Raw genomic sequence first — 13700 nt, 5'->3', positions numbered from 1 at the left:
TTTTTTTTTTTAATATTTAAAGTTTTTAAACATTTGGAAATAAAAAAATCTTCAAACTAACTTGGACCAGTTAGAAAATTAAATACTAGCAAATTATATTCACTGTTACATCAAAAAGATATTCATCAGACTAAATTGTCAATATTTTTAAAATTATCATAAATAGATAATGTTAGCATTTAATTAAATAAGGCAAAAGATGAATGCAAACAAAATATGAAAATATGCAAAATATTAGAAAAGCAGATATCAGTGAAGTAGAAAATATTAAATTATGTATAAAAAATCTAGTTCTTTGCAGCAAAAAACCCCACACTATAATAGAAATATGCTGATATCCTGAAAAATGTACAAAGGAACAAAATTTTTCATCATTATTAACTGATGAAAAAGATGTAATTGCAGAACTGGAAAAATATTCATCAGATCATGAAAGAATACGCTGTGATTTTTTTTCAAAGTTTCTTTGAAACAAATTACAATGATGGTTTTTGAAAAGCAGCTAATTAAATAAACTTATGACAAAAGTGGTAATGTTATAAAACTATAAAGCTGACAGAATCATATATATTTATAATGGAATTTAATCTAGCCTTTAAAAATTCTGTTGATTTATATTTGTAAAACTACTTGATATCTTAGCCAATGATACAAAAGGTTCAGTATTTATTTTACATGACTAGAATTTTAAGAGTATTTTACAAGATGAGAACCAAAAGGGCTGCAATTACTCAAGGATGAGGTTTTTCTTAGCTAGCACATCAGCAGAGATTGATAATTCCAGTCTCTGGGGAACATAGGAAGAAAACAGCGTTCTTATGTGCTCTTCAGCAAGTATAATTTGAAATATTTTTGAAGGCAAGTAGATAATATCTACCAACATTTAAAATATTTGGACACTGTAACTTAGAAACATTTCACCAAAAAAAGTGCCAAGATCTATAAGACTGCCTATTGCAATGTTATGTACATTTGCTGCAACCTACCTGTCCATTGATACAAGGTCAATATTCTATAACCATATGGTAATATCCTACTAAAGCATTAAAAATAACAGAATTTTTATGGGCTGATATAATTTTTTTGCTATATGTTATATAATTACACACAATGTACATGATGACCTAATTCATATATATAGTTATAATTTCATATATATTTTTAATGTGTAAGGTATCTAAAATGATCACATTTGAAAGAATATAGATGAGCAAGGCTGGAGAATTATATTTGAAAAAACCTTTTTTTGTTTGTGCAAAATGTTCATAAACTGTTTCTATAACATATTTTAGTTTTTTTGTTCTTGAGACCTTTTGGTGCTAAATAATATGGGAGATGGGAAGTGAAGATGCGGGGGGAGTGTCTCCTGGCATGGTCTATATTGCTTAGACTGTATTCCAGGAAGCTGACTCTGTGACGTGTCTCCACCATTTCAATTCTGTTACGATGTCCCTCAAAATAAATCAAGCTTAATATCTGCTGGGTCCAGATGGTACCTGCAAAAACAAATAATTGTTTTCAACCCTGGATTAATTTTTAATAATAAATGTCCATGGTAATGCCACCCATCTCAGAATTACTTGGAGTTTTTTACTTCTTTGAACCACTCTAAGGATACCAAAGGATTTGTCCAAATTTTTTCATTTTGTTATTTTACATTAAAAATGGGTAAACATATAATTAAGGGCTTCTGTTTCCTTTCTAACTCTGAAGCCCTATAGTGGTTTTGATTCCGTGGTATTAGTGATTCAGATAATCCTTCAGCTCCTTCTTTGTTTCCTGTACTTCAAGAAAAGTCGCTTTGTAACATTTCAATGATTCCCTCTGTTTCTTCCACCTTAGCCTTCTTTCTTAGAGCTTTATCTTTTAGAAGTACAGCGAAATTAAGAGCTCTAGGACTTTCAAGTCTTTTTTTTCTTAATGTGTACATAGGTCTTTCCCATCCACTGTTGGATAAAAGTAGTGATAGCAGGAATCTTGTCTTCTCACTGATTTTAAATGTATTAAATGTTTTGCTATTGCATATGATGTCTGTGATGAGGTTTTGGTAGATTTTGTTTTTTAGGTTAAGGAAGTCACTTTTCTCCCTAGTTTGCTCAATTTCCACTATGATTGTTCTGCATCTATTCAGGTAATGATTCAGGCTCTCTCTTATTCCCTAGTAATGTGGATATACTATGTTAATAAAATTTTAAGCCAATCTTGAATCTTGAAATAAATCCCCCTTGGTTATATCATGTTTTAAACATTGCTAGATTTATTTTGCTCATATTTGATTTAGAAGTTTTCATCTTGTCAGCTGCATCACTTGAAACTGTTTTCTCCCATTCTGTAAGTTGGCTTTTTGTTTTCTTTTTGGTTTCCTTTGTTGTGCAAAAGCTTGTCAGTTTAATTAGGTCCCATTGGTTTATTTTTGCTTTTACTTCCGTTACTTTGGGAAAATGACCTGAGAAAACATTTGTAAGGGTGATGTCAGAGAATGTTTTTCCTATATTCTCTTCCAGGAGTTTGATGGTGTCTTGTCTTATATTTATGTCTTTCAGCCATTTTGAGTTTATTTTTGTGCATGGTGTAAGGGTGTGTTCTAGTTTTATTTATTTGCATGCAGCTCTCCAGTTTTCCCAGCAATTCTTGCTGAATAGACTGTCTTTTGCCCATTTTATGTTCTTGCCTCCCTTGTCAAAGATTAATTGACCATAGGTGTCAGGGTTTATTTCTGGGTTCTCTATTCTGTTCCATTGGTCTGTATGTCTGTTTTGGTACCAGTACCACACTGCTTTGACGACTGTGGCTTTGTAATATTGCTTGAGGTCTGGGAGAGTTATGCCTCCTGCTTGGTTTTTGTTCCTCAGGATTGCTTTGGCAATTTGGGGTCTTTTGTGGTTCCATATAAATTTTTGGATTGTTTGCTCTAGTTCTATGAAAAATGTCATGGGTAATTTGATAGGGATTGCATTGATCTCTAAAATATACAAACAACTTATACAACTCCACAGCAAAAAAAACAACAACCCAGTGGAAAAATGGGCAAAAGACCTGAATAGACATTTTTCCAAGGATGATGTACAGATGGCCAATGAGCACATGAAAAAATGCTCAACATCTTTGATTTTTAGAGAAATGCAAATCAAAACTACCACAAGATACTACCTCACACCAGTCAAAATGGCCATCATTAATAAGTCCACAAATAACAAATGCTGGAGGGGTTGTGGAGAAAAGGGACCCCTCCTGCACTCTTGGTGGGAATGTAAGCTGATACAACCATGATGAAAAACAGTATGGAGATACCTTAGAAATCTCTACACAGAACTACCATATGACCCAGCAACCCCACTCTTGGGCATATATCTGGACAAAACTTTCCTTAAAAAACACACATTCACTCACATGTTCATTGCAGCTCTGTTCACAATAGCCAAGACATGGAAACAACCTAAATGTCCATTGACAGACAATTGGATTGGGAAGATGTGGTATATATACACAATGGAATACTACTCAGCCATAAAAAGGAATGAAATAATGCCATTTGCAGCAACATGGATGGAACTAGAGACTCTCATCCTGAGTGAAGTAAGTCTGAAAGAGAAAGACAAACACCATATAATGTCACTCATATCTGGTATCTAATATACAGCACAAATGGACCTTTCCACAGAAAAGAAAATCATGGACTTGGAGAATAGACTTGTGGTTGCCCAGGGGGAGGGGGAGAGAGTGGGATGGATTGGGAGCTTGGGGTTAATGGATGCAAACTATTGCCTTTGGAATGGATTAGCAGAGAGATCCTGCTATGTAGCACTGAGAACTATGTCTAGATACTTATGACAGACCATGACAATGGGAGAAAAAAATTATGTAAACATGTATGTGTAACTGGGTCTCCATGCCGTAGAGTGGCAAAAAAAATTCGTGTTGGGGGAAATAACAATAAAAAAATAAAAATAAAAATAAATAAAATTTTAAAAAGTTTTCATCTATGTTTATGAATATACCATCAATGCTTGGAAAGAATATAAAATGTCAAAATTCTTTGAATATCACTATTCAATTAATTTATCCATGATAGATTTGATACAATTTTTAGTGATTCAAGACTTTCCAGTATCCCCTCTAATAGTAGCAAGAACCCAACAGGCTGGATTGAGGACTGCTCTGTGGTGTTCCAAACACTTGGACAGGATTAAGGGGAAAAGAAAGATTCTTCTGGACTGCAGTGCTTGACCTAAAACTAAGCAAATTGAAATGCCACTATCATCTAAGGGAGGAATAAATGTGCTAATAATTTAGGGATGAGGGAATATGTTACTAAACTGGGGAGGTTAACAAGTCATGAATTTCAAAGGAGATGGTAAACAAAGTGCCTGGAGCATTTTCATTAAATTCAGGAATATTTTTTTTTTTTTTTTTTTTGGTAGTGACTCCAGTCTATTCTTGAGCCACCTTACTCATTCCATACAACATTACCTCGGTGGCACCAGTCATCCTATGTTCTAAAAAGTGAAATATAAAAAATAACCTATTTTTAGAATGTATGGTTCAGGGCCATTTATTTTAGTCAAAATTCTTTTATTGTTATAGGGAAATATAAAACAACTAGGGTAACTAAAAAGCATATTAGGTATGAGTTCTGAATGGGATATGCTTCTAACAAAAATCCTGCTTGGTTTTTAAATACATTTTATTCCATGTAAGCCAAAACAGGTCAGCTTTTACAAAGTATTTGCTCTTGGTTCCATATCTGGTTTCTTTATATGTGCCATCAGAAATGACAATAAATGCATTTCCAATGGCCTTATATAACAGAGATTTGAGATTTAACTTTTTTTTCTGATCCTAAGTGGTTATCTAACTGTAGTCTGTGCTTTCAATGTCTGAAAAATGGCACATTTGCACACACATATTACCAAACCAGAATGAAGTCTGACACAGGTGGCCCATCCCTCAAACTTACCAGATTTTGGATATATAATTATAAAGACATCATCATCTCTAATTTCAAAATCATCTAGATGTTCTAGAAGGTCAACTTTCAATGAAAAACAATGAAAATAACAGTCTTTAAAGTTCAATAAATATTCGTTGGTGTTGTCCATAATTATCACCTACAAGTAAAATCAGATAAAATTCTTTTCATGTTGTTTGTATTTTATAACAATGACTAATACTTATTAAGTGCTCAGTGTGTGTCAAGTACCATATAAATGTCTTATGTCTATCAACTCATTTACTGTAATAACCACCTTACACATATTAAATCATTTAAACTTCACAGCAACTCAGTGTTACTAGAAGTATTGTCATTATCACTGTGTTGAAGATGAGGAAACTAAGGTAACTAAGAGCTGATGCAACTTTTTCTAAAACCATATGAAGGCAGCATAATCATGATTCCAAACATTTAGATGAGGAAATTGAGGCAAAGGAAGTTTAGCAAACTTTTCATGGTGGTTCAAGTAGCAAAGCTGCAAGATTTGGTGCCAATTTGTCCAGAGTGTCCATACTTTTAATCACTTTATATTTTCTTAATTTGTATTTTTAATCTTTACATTTTCTCATCATTCTAGAAATTCTTTAATAAGTGTGCTTTTTCTGTTTTGTTTTGTTTTTTGTTTTTTTTTTTTTCTGGAACAAGAATAATTTGTTTCTGAAAGACACTTTTGAGGGTTTGGATCTCATATGCAGTTTCAAAAGAATTGTGGTATATGCTCTACATGAGTAATAGGAATTGGGTTTACTTTGAAAATGTTGCTCTCATATAGTTATGTGACATCATATAGTAATTATTATATTTTCCAAAAGAAGTTTTTATCAAAAATCTTAAAGAAATCTAAATAAGAAAGTTAAAATAAAAATAGGGAGAAAATAGTCTAAAAATATATCTGTTCAAAAATCAGATCAACCAAGCATTCCCTCATGAGCTCTGCCTGAGAAACCTATTCTTGTGTGTTAAATATATGAGGAATCCCAGAAGTTCTAACATTAGGTTAAAACCAGCATATGTTTCCCTTAGATACTTAAAAATTTTTGTGCACATCAAGAAATCAAATTTGTTAAAATTGTGCAAGTATGACTTTGTCTAATTGCATGTTAAGAAAGTATCCTTTTCAAACCACATAATTCACCTGATCAATATAGGAAGTAAAAGGCTAGAGTTTTGCTGAGTAAGAGTAGAAAATGACATATAAGAATCACCTGGGTTTTTGGGTAAACATTCATGGTTCTAGGTCCCAGACCAAGTTGGTAGAATCAGAGTTTCTGGGAAGTGTGATTTAGAACTCTGCATCTAAAAAACCCAGCCATTCTCTCTATACACACACACACACACACACACACACACACACACACACGCACGAGAGAGAGAGAGAGAGAGAGAGAGAGAGAGAGAGAGAGAGAGAGAGAGAGAGAGAGAGAGAGAGAGAGAGAGGGAGAGAGAGAGGGAGAGAGGAAGATAGAAAGAGGGAGAGAATTAAAATAGTAACAAAGCACAGTCTTTATTGGATATTTTATCTCAATCCCAGAGGAGCCTTTGTGGGATGTTATTTGACTTACAATGATAATGTCCAATTAAGGGCCTACCAGTAGTTTCCCCACTCAGGTAAAGTCCAGGCAATATCAACTATGGAATCAGGATAGAGTAGATTTGGCTGATGAACCACAAATAATGGTTTCAATAGAGGAAGACAGAACACTATTTTGACATTGGCATGGCAAGTTTTCAAGGAAAAAACCCTAATGAACTCAGCCTGCAGAGTGTGGTGAAGAATTTATACTGTGTAACATGGGAAAATGCAGAAGGATTTTGTAGGATATATAGCTGAAGCAAAAGGCTAAGATGAAAGTGTGTGTGTCACTATCAATCACCTCCTGACATCCAACAATGTCACCCCAAAAGCAATGAGAAATCAGAGCAATGAGCAAGCAAATATAAAGTCCAGATCTTGATTTCTAAATAACATTCTCTGCTTTGAAGATTCAAGAGAAATGTTGTTTCCAGAGATGGGGCAAAGAAAGTACAAATGATCACGGAATATTTTATTATATCAGAAAGTGAAGAAGTACACAATAATCTGGAGACATGTCAGAAACATACCAGGGCCAGCCTGGACTTATAGTATCTGACCAATTCTTGGACAGTTTGTACATTGAAATAAATCATGATTGTATGGAATATAACTCTTTGAACAATGACTTTTATTACTTTGCCCTATCTAATTGTTCTGGTAGGACTTCAAATACTGTGTTGAATAGCATTGATGAGAGTGTGCATCCTTGTTGCCGTTTCTAGAGGAAAAGTTTCAAACATTCATCATTCAGGATGATGTTAGCTGTGGGTTTGTATTTATTATGTTGAAATATTTCCTTCTATACTCAATCTATTTAGATTTTTATTTACCAAAGAATGTATTTTCTCTAATTCTTTTTCTGTGTCTATTGAGATGATGATAGTATTATTTTTTAGATTACTGACTTGGCCTACTGTATTTATTTATTTCCACTTGTTGAACCATCTTTGATTCCAGGATTAAATCCCACTTAGCCATGGTGTATAATCTCTTTAATAGTGAACTAATATTTTTTGAGATTTTTTTGTGTGTATATTAATCAGGAATATTGATCAATAGTTTTCTTATAGTATTCTTATGTGCTTTTGGTATCAGACTAATTCTGCCTTCCTAGAATAAGTTTGGAAATGTTCCCTCCTTGATACTTTGGAAGAGTTTTAGGAAGATTGGTATCAATTCTTTAAAGATTTAGTAACATTCACTTATAAAGGCCTTTCATCCTGGTGTTTTCTTTATTGAGAAATTTTTGATTGCTTAATCCCTTTACTCGGTATTTTTCTGTTAGGATTTTCTATTTATTTCTTATTCAGTCTTGGTAGGTTGTGTTTCTAAAAATGTATCTATTTCTTCTGGGTTATGTAATTCATTGGCATATAGTTGTTTTTAATAATCCCTTATGATTCTATGTATTTCTGTAGTATTTGCTGTAATGTTCCCTCTTTCATTTCTATCTGTATTTATTTGTCTTCTCTCTTTTAATCTCAATCTAGCTAAAAGTTGGCCAATTTTATTTATCTTATTTAAGAAGCAGCTCTTAATATTATTGATCTTTACTTTTGTTTTTCTTATTTCCATTTCATTCACTTTCACTCTGATTTTATTATTTTTTCCTTCTACTAACTTTGGGCTTAATTTGCTATATTTTCTAGTTTCTTAACTTATAAAGTTTCATTGTTTAATTGAAATCTTTCTAATTTATTAATGTGTATATTCATTATTATAAAATTCTTCTCAGATCTGCTTTTGCTGCATCCCATAAAATTTGATATGTTGTATTTCCATTTTCATTTTTTTAAAGATAATTTTTGATTTCTCCTTTGATTTCTTTTTGACCATTGTTTAATCAGAGGTTTGTTTAGTTTCCACATATGTGTAGTTCTTCTCCTTGTCCTTTTGTTGATTTCCAGTTTCTTATCATTGTGCTCATAAAAGATATTTGGTATGATTTCAGTCATCTTAAATGTTTTAAGATTTTATGTGACTTCTATCCTCTGTTCTATCCTTTACAATGTCATGTGTGCACTTTAGAAGAATGTGTACTCTGTTGCTGTTGCAAGGAATGTTCCACATGTCTGTTAAGTTGCTTTGATTGCAAGAGTGGTTCATTCCAATATTTCCTTATTGATTTTCTGTCTAAATGACCTATGCATTGCTGATAGTGGGTATTGAAGTCCCCTAATATTATTTTCTATTGTCTATTTCTCCCATAAGATCTCTTAATATTTGCCTAATATATTTCAGTGCTTGGGTTTTAAGAAAATGTATATTTGAAAATACATCTTCTTGATGTATTAAAACTTTATTATTATATAATGACTTTATTTGGCTCTTGTAACCATTTTTGGTTTGAAGTGTGTTTTGTCTTATATGGAAAGCAGGCTATACCATCTTTCCTTCAGTGCCACTTGCTTGGAATATTATCTTCCATACTTTCACCACTTTGAACCTATGTGTGTCTTTAGAGCCGAAATAAATTCTTATATGCAGCTTATAGTTGGTCTTTCTTATCCTTCCAGCCACTTGGTGGGTTTTGATTGATTCCCATTTGGGGTGATTATTGATATGTAAGGACTTACTGCTGCCGTCTTATCTTTTGACTTCTGGATATTGTGTATCTCCACTTTCTTTTCTCTTTCTTTGTAAATTGGTAGTTTTCATGGTGAAGTACTCCCCCTTTCTTTTATGTTTCTTATCTTTGCTTTAGATTTTTGCTTTGTGGTTGTCATGAGGCATACATAAAACATCTCATAGTTAAAATATTCTTTTCAGTGCTGCCAATGTTACTATTGTGACTCCCTTGGCACCTCCAAGGTCCAGTTCATCCAGTCATTGATGCTCAGATTGACAGGTCTTTCAGGTGTCCTCGTGCATTTGCAGTTAGCTAAGAAACAAACCACAGTATCAAGACGCTGATGTCACTCTCTAGTTTTCTCATTTCAGTGGGTGTGATTGAGAGATTGAAAATAAGAAATCTCTTCTATCTGGAATTTTTTCTAAATGAGAATTGAGTTAAGGTTTAATTGAAGTACAGTTTTTATCTGGATAAAGTAGGTATCAAGGAAAAGTCAGATAGAGAACAAGTACTGGGGCGTTTTTTCTGATCAAAAATATTTCTTCTACTGGAATAGAGAGAATCCTACATGGGAGTGAAGACTTTGTCTGAGGTCATTCCAGTCTATAGAGCTTAAACCCCATCCTGTTCGTTCAAAGTTTCATAAAAACCTAGAATCAAATCCTTTTACTAAAATTATGTTTCCTGGATGGTGGCATAACCCCCTTCAACCTATCTTTCAAACATTAATGAACTCTTGGCAAGGAAAAAAAAAAAACACAACTAGCTAGGATGCCAAAGAATAAACAAAGACAGGTATTTTGTGGAGGAGAGATAAAAGTTGAAGAAATAGTCAGGATCAGGGATACGTTTTTCAGATTTTATTTCTTGGTTTTGATTTTTGCTACCTTTGTCTTGGAGCAGTCATCAGTTGTACAACAGTGCTGGCAGATGAAACACTATAGATTTTTGACTACCAGAAGGCACTTGTGAGCCCAGCATTTTCAAGATTATTTTGATAGATAGCAATGGTTTCCTTTTCATGATCAAAGGAAGATTTTAAATTTAACATCATTTGCATATTCACCAGAGCAAGTAGTCTCATGAATACATCCTGCACTCAGCAAGAGGAACTTTATTAAGAACAAAAAGTTTCTTATGATGCATGTCAACTAAAAAAAAAAAAAGAAACAAGTGCAACATGAGGGTTTTAAGTTAAGTTTTACTTGTAGCAAATGAGGACTTAAGCCTGAACTGATCTGAGGAGGTGAGGGGGACCAGGATATAAAGGAGTTTTGCAACAAAAGGCAGGTAGTCAGAATGAAAGATTATTGTTCGTAATAGAAAACTAGATATCTCAAGTTAAGGAATTTAGCACTTTTCTATGAATGAGAAGATGCAATGATCTGGACTCACTGAAATCATTCCTTTGATATGCACCTCAGCTGTCTGGAGCCAGTATCTTGTATTATGACAGCCCCAGTTTCCCTGGGGTTCACCACTGGGAGTGGCTGCAGTGTTAAAGTTGCTAGATGGCAGGGTTCTTTGTTTCCTCCCAGAGTTCCCTCAAGGCTCACCAGAGTTAAAGGTGGCTGCAATCACTAGTGACTGTGATATCCTTTGTTTACTGATATGGCAGGCAATATTTTATTTCTTGAAAGATAATGATGTATTTGTATCATGGCAATTCTGATTAAAATTCATAAAAATTAATTCACAGCTATGTCAGCTAAGCTTGGGCATGGGCTTATTTTTCATCATAAAAATATGCCAAAAGAAAAAACATGCCTAAAGAAAAGAAACTCATCTCATTTGCTTCAATGCAAACACTGCTGTCTTGGAAATAATAAACTCAATATTCTTGAAGTGTAAAATGCAGGACTTACATGATTTTCCCTATTCAAGAGGATTTTTTTTTTTTTGCTTTTTAGTGCTACCCCTGTGGCATATGTAAGTTTCCAGGCTAGGGGTTGAATTGGAGCTGCAACTGAAACTTTTGACACATTCACAGCAACAGGAACTCCTCAAAAGGATCTTTAGTAGATATTCTATGCTTATTCATTAGCTAAGGGGCTTCCTCAAAGCTGCTTCCTAGCACACATTCAAATACAAGAGAGGCTTTAATTATATCATCTCATTTAATTCTTCTGAGTTAATGGATTACACTATTACTCTGCATTGTGTGTAAAAAAAGTTATTTTTTGTTTTCTGTACCAATTCATCTTATTCTCAAATCCTTATTCTCACTAATAAATAAATAAGTAAATAAATAAGTAAATAAAACCTATAGACTGTTGGGGACATGACTCGGATCATCAGTATCGAAAAATGAGACACATGAACATGGGGAGATCTCCACAAGGCTCTTCATTTCTGCAGAAGGGCGCAGGTACTTCAAAAAGTGGGCACACCGAACAAAGGACCCTCCCCTGTTTATCCCTAAAGCAGATGATTTACCTGTCCCCTTCCCATAGGTCAGGTCGGGGCGCACATTCTTCCCGGTTGGCTAATTTGAAATAAATTGTTACTGGGAGAAGAGGGAAAGAAGGAGGGGTGTGGGGTCGCAGGAATGCGAACAGGAGCAAAATGGAGTAACCAAGATTTCCTTTGATAGAAAAGCTATTATGTTACTTTCCACAAGACCTATCTTCTCCCATGTCTTTTTACTTTCTCTTTTTGATATTTCATTTTTAATGTAAAGAAGTGCAACAAATTCCTATATATTAGTCTTGTATCCTGCTACCATGCTCAACTCATTTATTACTTCTTATAATATTGGTGTGGATATTTTAGGGTTCTCAATATAGACTATCATATCATCTGCAAATAATGACAGTTTTTCCTCTTCTCTTACAATTTGGATACATTTTATTTCTTTTTCTTTTCTGATTATTATGCCTACAACTTCCAATACCATGTTGAATAAAGTGGTGATATTGGATAACATTGTCTTTTTCCTAATTTTAGCACAAAGGCTTTCAGCTTTCATAGTTGAGTATTAAGTTGGTTGTGGGTTTGTTGTTAATGGCTTTTGTTATGTTGACATATGTTCCCTCTATACTCATTTTGGTGAGAGTTTTTATCATGAATGGATGTTTAATCTTATAAAATGCTTTTTTGTCTTTATTGTAATGATCATGTAGTTTTTGTCTTTCCTTTTGTAAATGTGGTGATCACACTCATTGATTTTCCTATGTTGAAATATCCTTGCAACCCTGGAATAAATCCAACTTGATCAAGGTGTATGACCATTTTTAAGTATTATTGGTTTAGAGTTTCTAATAATTTGTTGAGGCATTTTGCATTTACATTCATCAAAGTTATTGACCTGTAGTTTTCTTTATTTGTAGTGTCTGTCTGGTTTTGTTACTGGGCGGGGGGCAGTGTCTTCATAGAATGAATTTGGGAGTATTCACTCCTCTTCAGTTTCTTGTAATACTTTGAGAGGAACAGGTATAAATTTTTCTTTTGTAAAATTCTCCGGTGACGTTGTACTATTATTGTATTCCTGTCAATTTCTCCCTTTATGTCTCTTAATACTTGTTTTATATGTTTAGGTGCTTCTGTGTTGGTTGCATATATGTTTAAGAGTTAATATCCTCTTCTTGTATTGATCCTCTTACCATTACATAATATTCTTCTGTGTCTTTTTTTATGGCCTTTTAAAAAAGTTTGTTTTGTCTGATATGAATATTCTTACCCTACTTTCTTGTAATTTTTGCTTGTGTGCAATATCTTTTTTCCATCCCCCTCACTTTCAGTCTGTTTGTGTCTGTTGCCTTGAAGTGAGTGCCTTATAGGCAGCATAGTGTTGGTTCTTATTTTTTAATCCAGTCTGTCAATCTGTGTCTTTTGACTGGAGACTTACTCCACTGACATTTCAGGTAATCATTTATAGTTATGTACTCATTGCCACATTAAACCTTGTATTCCAGAATTCTAGGAATTCTCTCAGTTGCCTAATTATTTACTACACTACCTCTCAAAGGAAATCAATTTCCTTCTAAACCCATAGATTAATTTCACTTGTTTTTTAAACTTGAATAGTAAGTCATGCAGTAAATATCTGCTTTTCTTTCCCACTGATTATCATGTTTCTGAGATACATGTATATTTTCCAATAGTTGTAATTCATACACCCTTACTGGTATGTATTCAGTGTTTCCATATATGAGTGCCATAACTTACATTTATTTTACTGTACGTGAATGCTCGATTGTTTCAATTTCTTAATTGTCATGGAGGGTGGTGCCTTGAAATGTTTGATTGTAAATTTGCTAAATTTTTTTTTTAATTTTCTTTTGTTGCTTTTATGGTTTACAAGTTCTCTCATGTTGTGAATTATAAATTAATTTATAATCTGTATTTTATAGTTATTCAAAATGATTTTATCTTAAATATTTAACTCATATACATGTGGAATTTGTTAGTCACATATTATGGATACAACTTTTTTTTTTATCCAAAGAGTTACATGATTGAACCATTAAAAAATTTACCCACCTTTGGAGTTCCCGTCGTGGCGCAGTGGCTAACGAATCTGACTAGGAACCATGAGGTTGCGGTTCGATCCCTGGCCT

At 33.5% G+C, this 13700-nt stretch overlaps 1 long non-coding RNA gene across 11 annotated transcripts in view; it reads left to right on the top strand.

Annotated features, from left to right (window-relative positions):
- Nucleotides 1-13700, top strand: part of LOC146406171 (uncharacterized) — a 197811-nt gene that overhangs the window by 96692 nt on the left and 87419 nt on the right. The window contains exon 5 of one of the 11 annotated variants that reach the window (XR_014807629.1): nt 3404-3576. The exons of 9 other annotated variants lie outside the window; for them this stretch is intronic. This is a non-coding gene — a long non-coding RNA (uncharacterized LOC146406171). Of the gene's footprint in view, nt 1-3403; nt 3582-13700 lie in introns of those variants that run through there. One more of the 11 variants, XR_014807669.1, reaches the window with a different exon arrangement.

Source organism: Sus scrofa, chromosome 1, assembly GCF_054392235.1.
Source record: "Sus scrofa isolate SSC_HxYL_T2T_F1_AM1 chromosome 1, Sscrofa_HxYL_maternal_Yorkshire_Landrace_v2.0, whole genome shotgun sequence".
Lineage (NCBI taxonomy): Eukaryota > Metazoa > Chordata > Mammalia > Artiodactyla > Suidae > Sus > Sus scrofa.
This window is presented reverse-complemented; position numbering and strand designations above follow the sequence as displayed.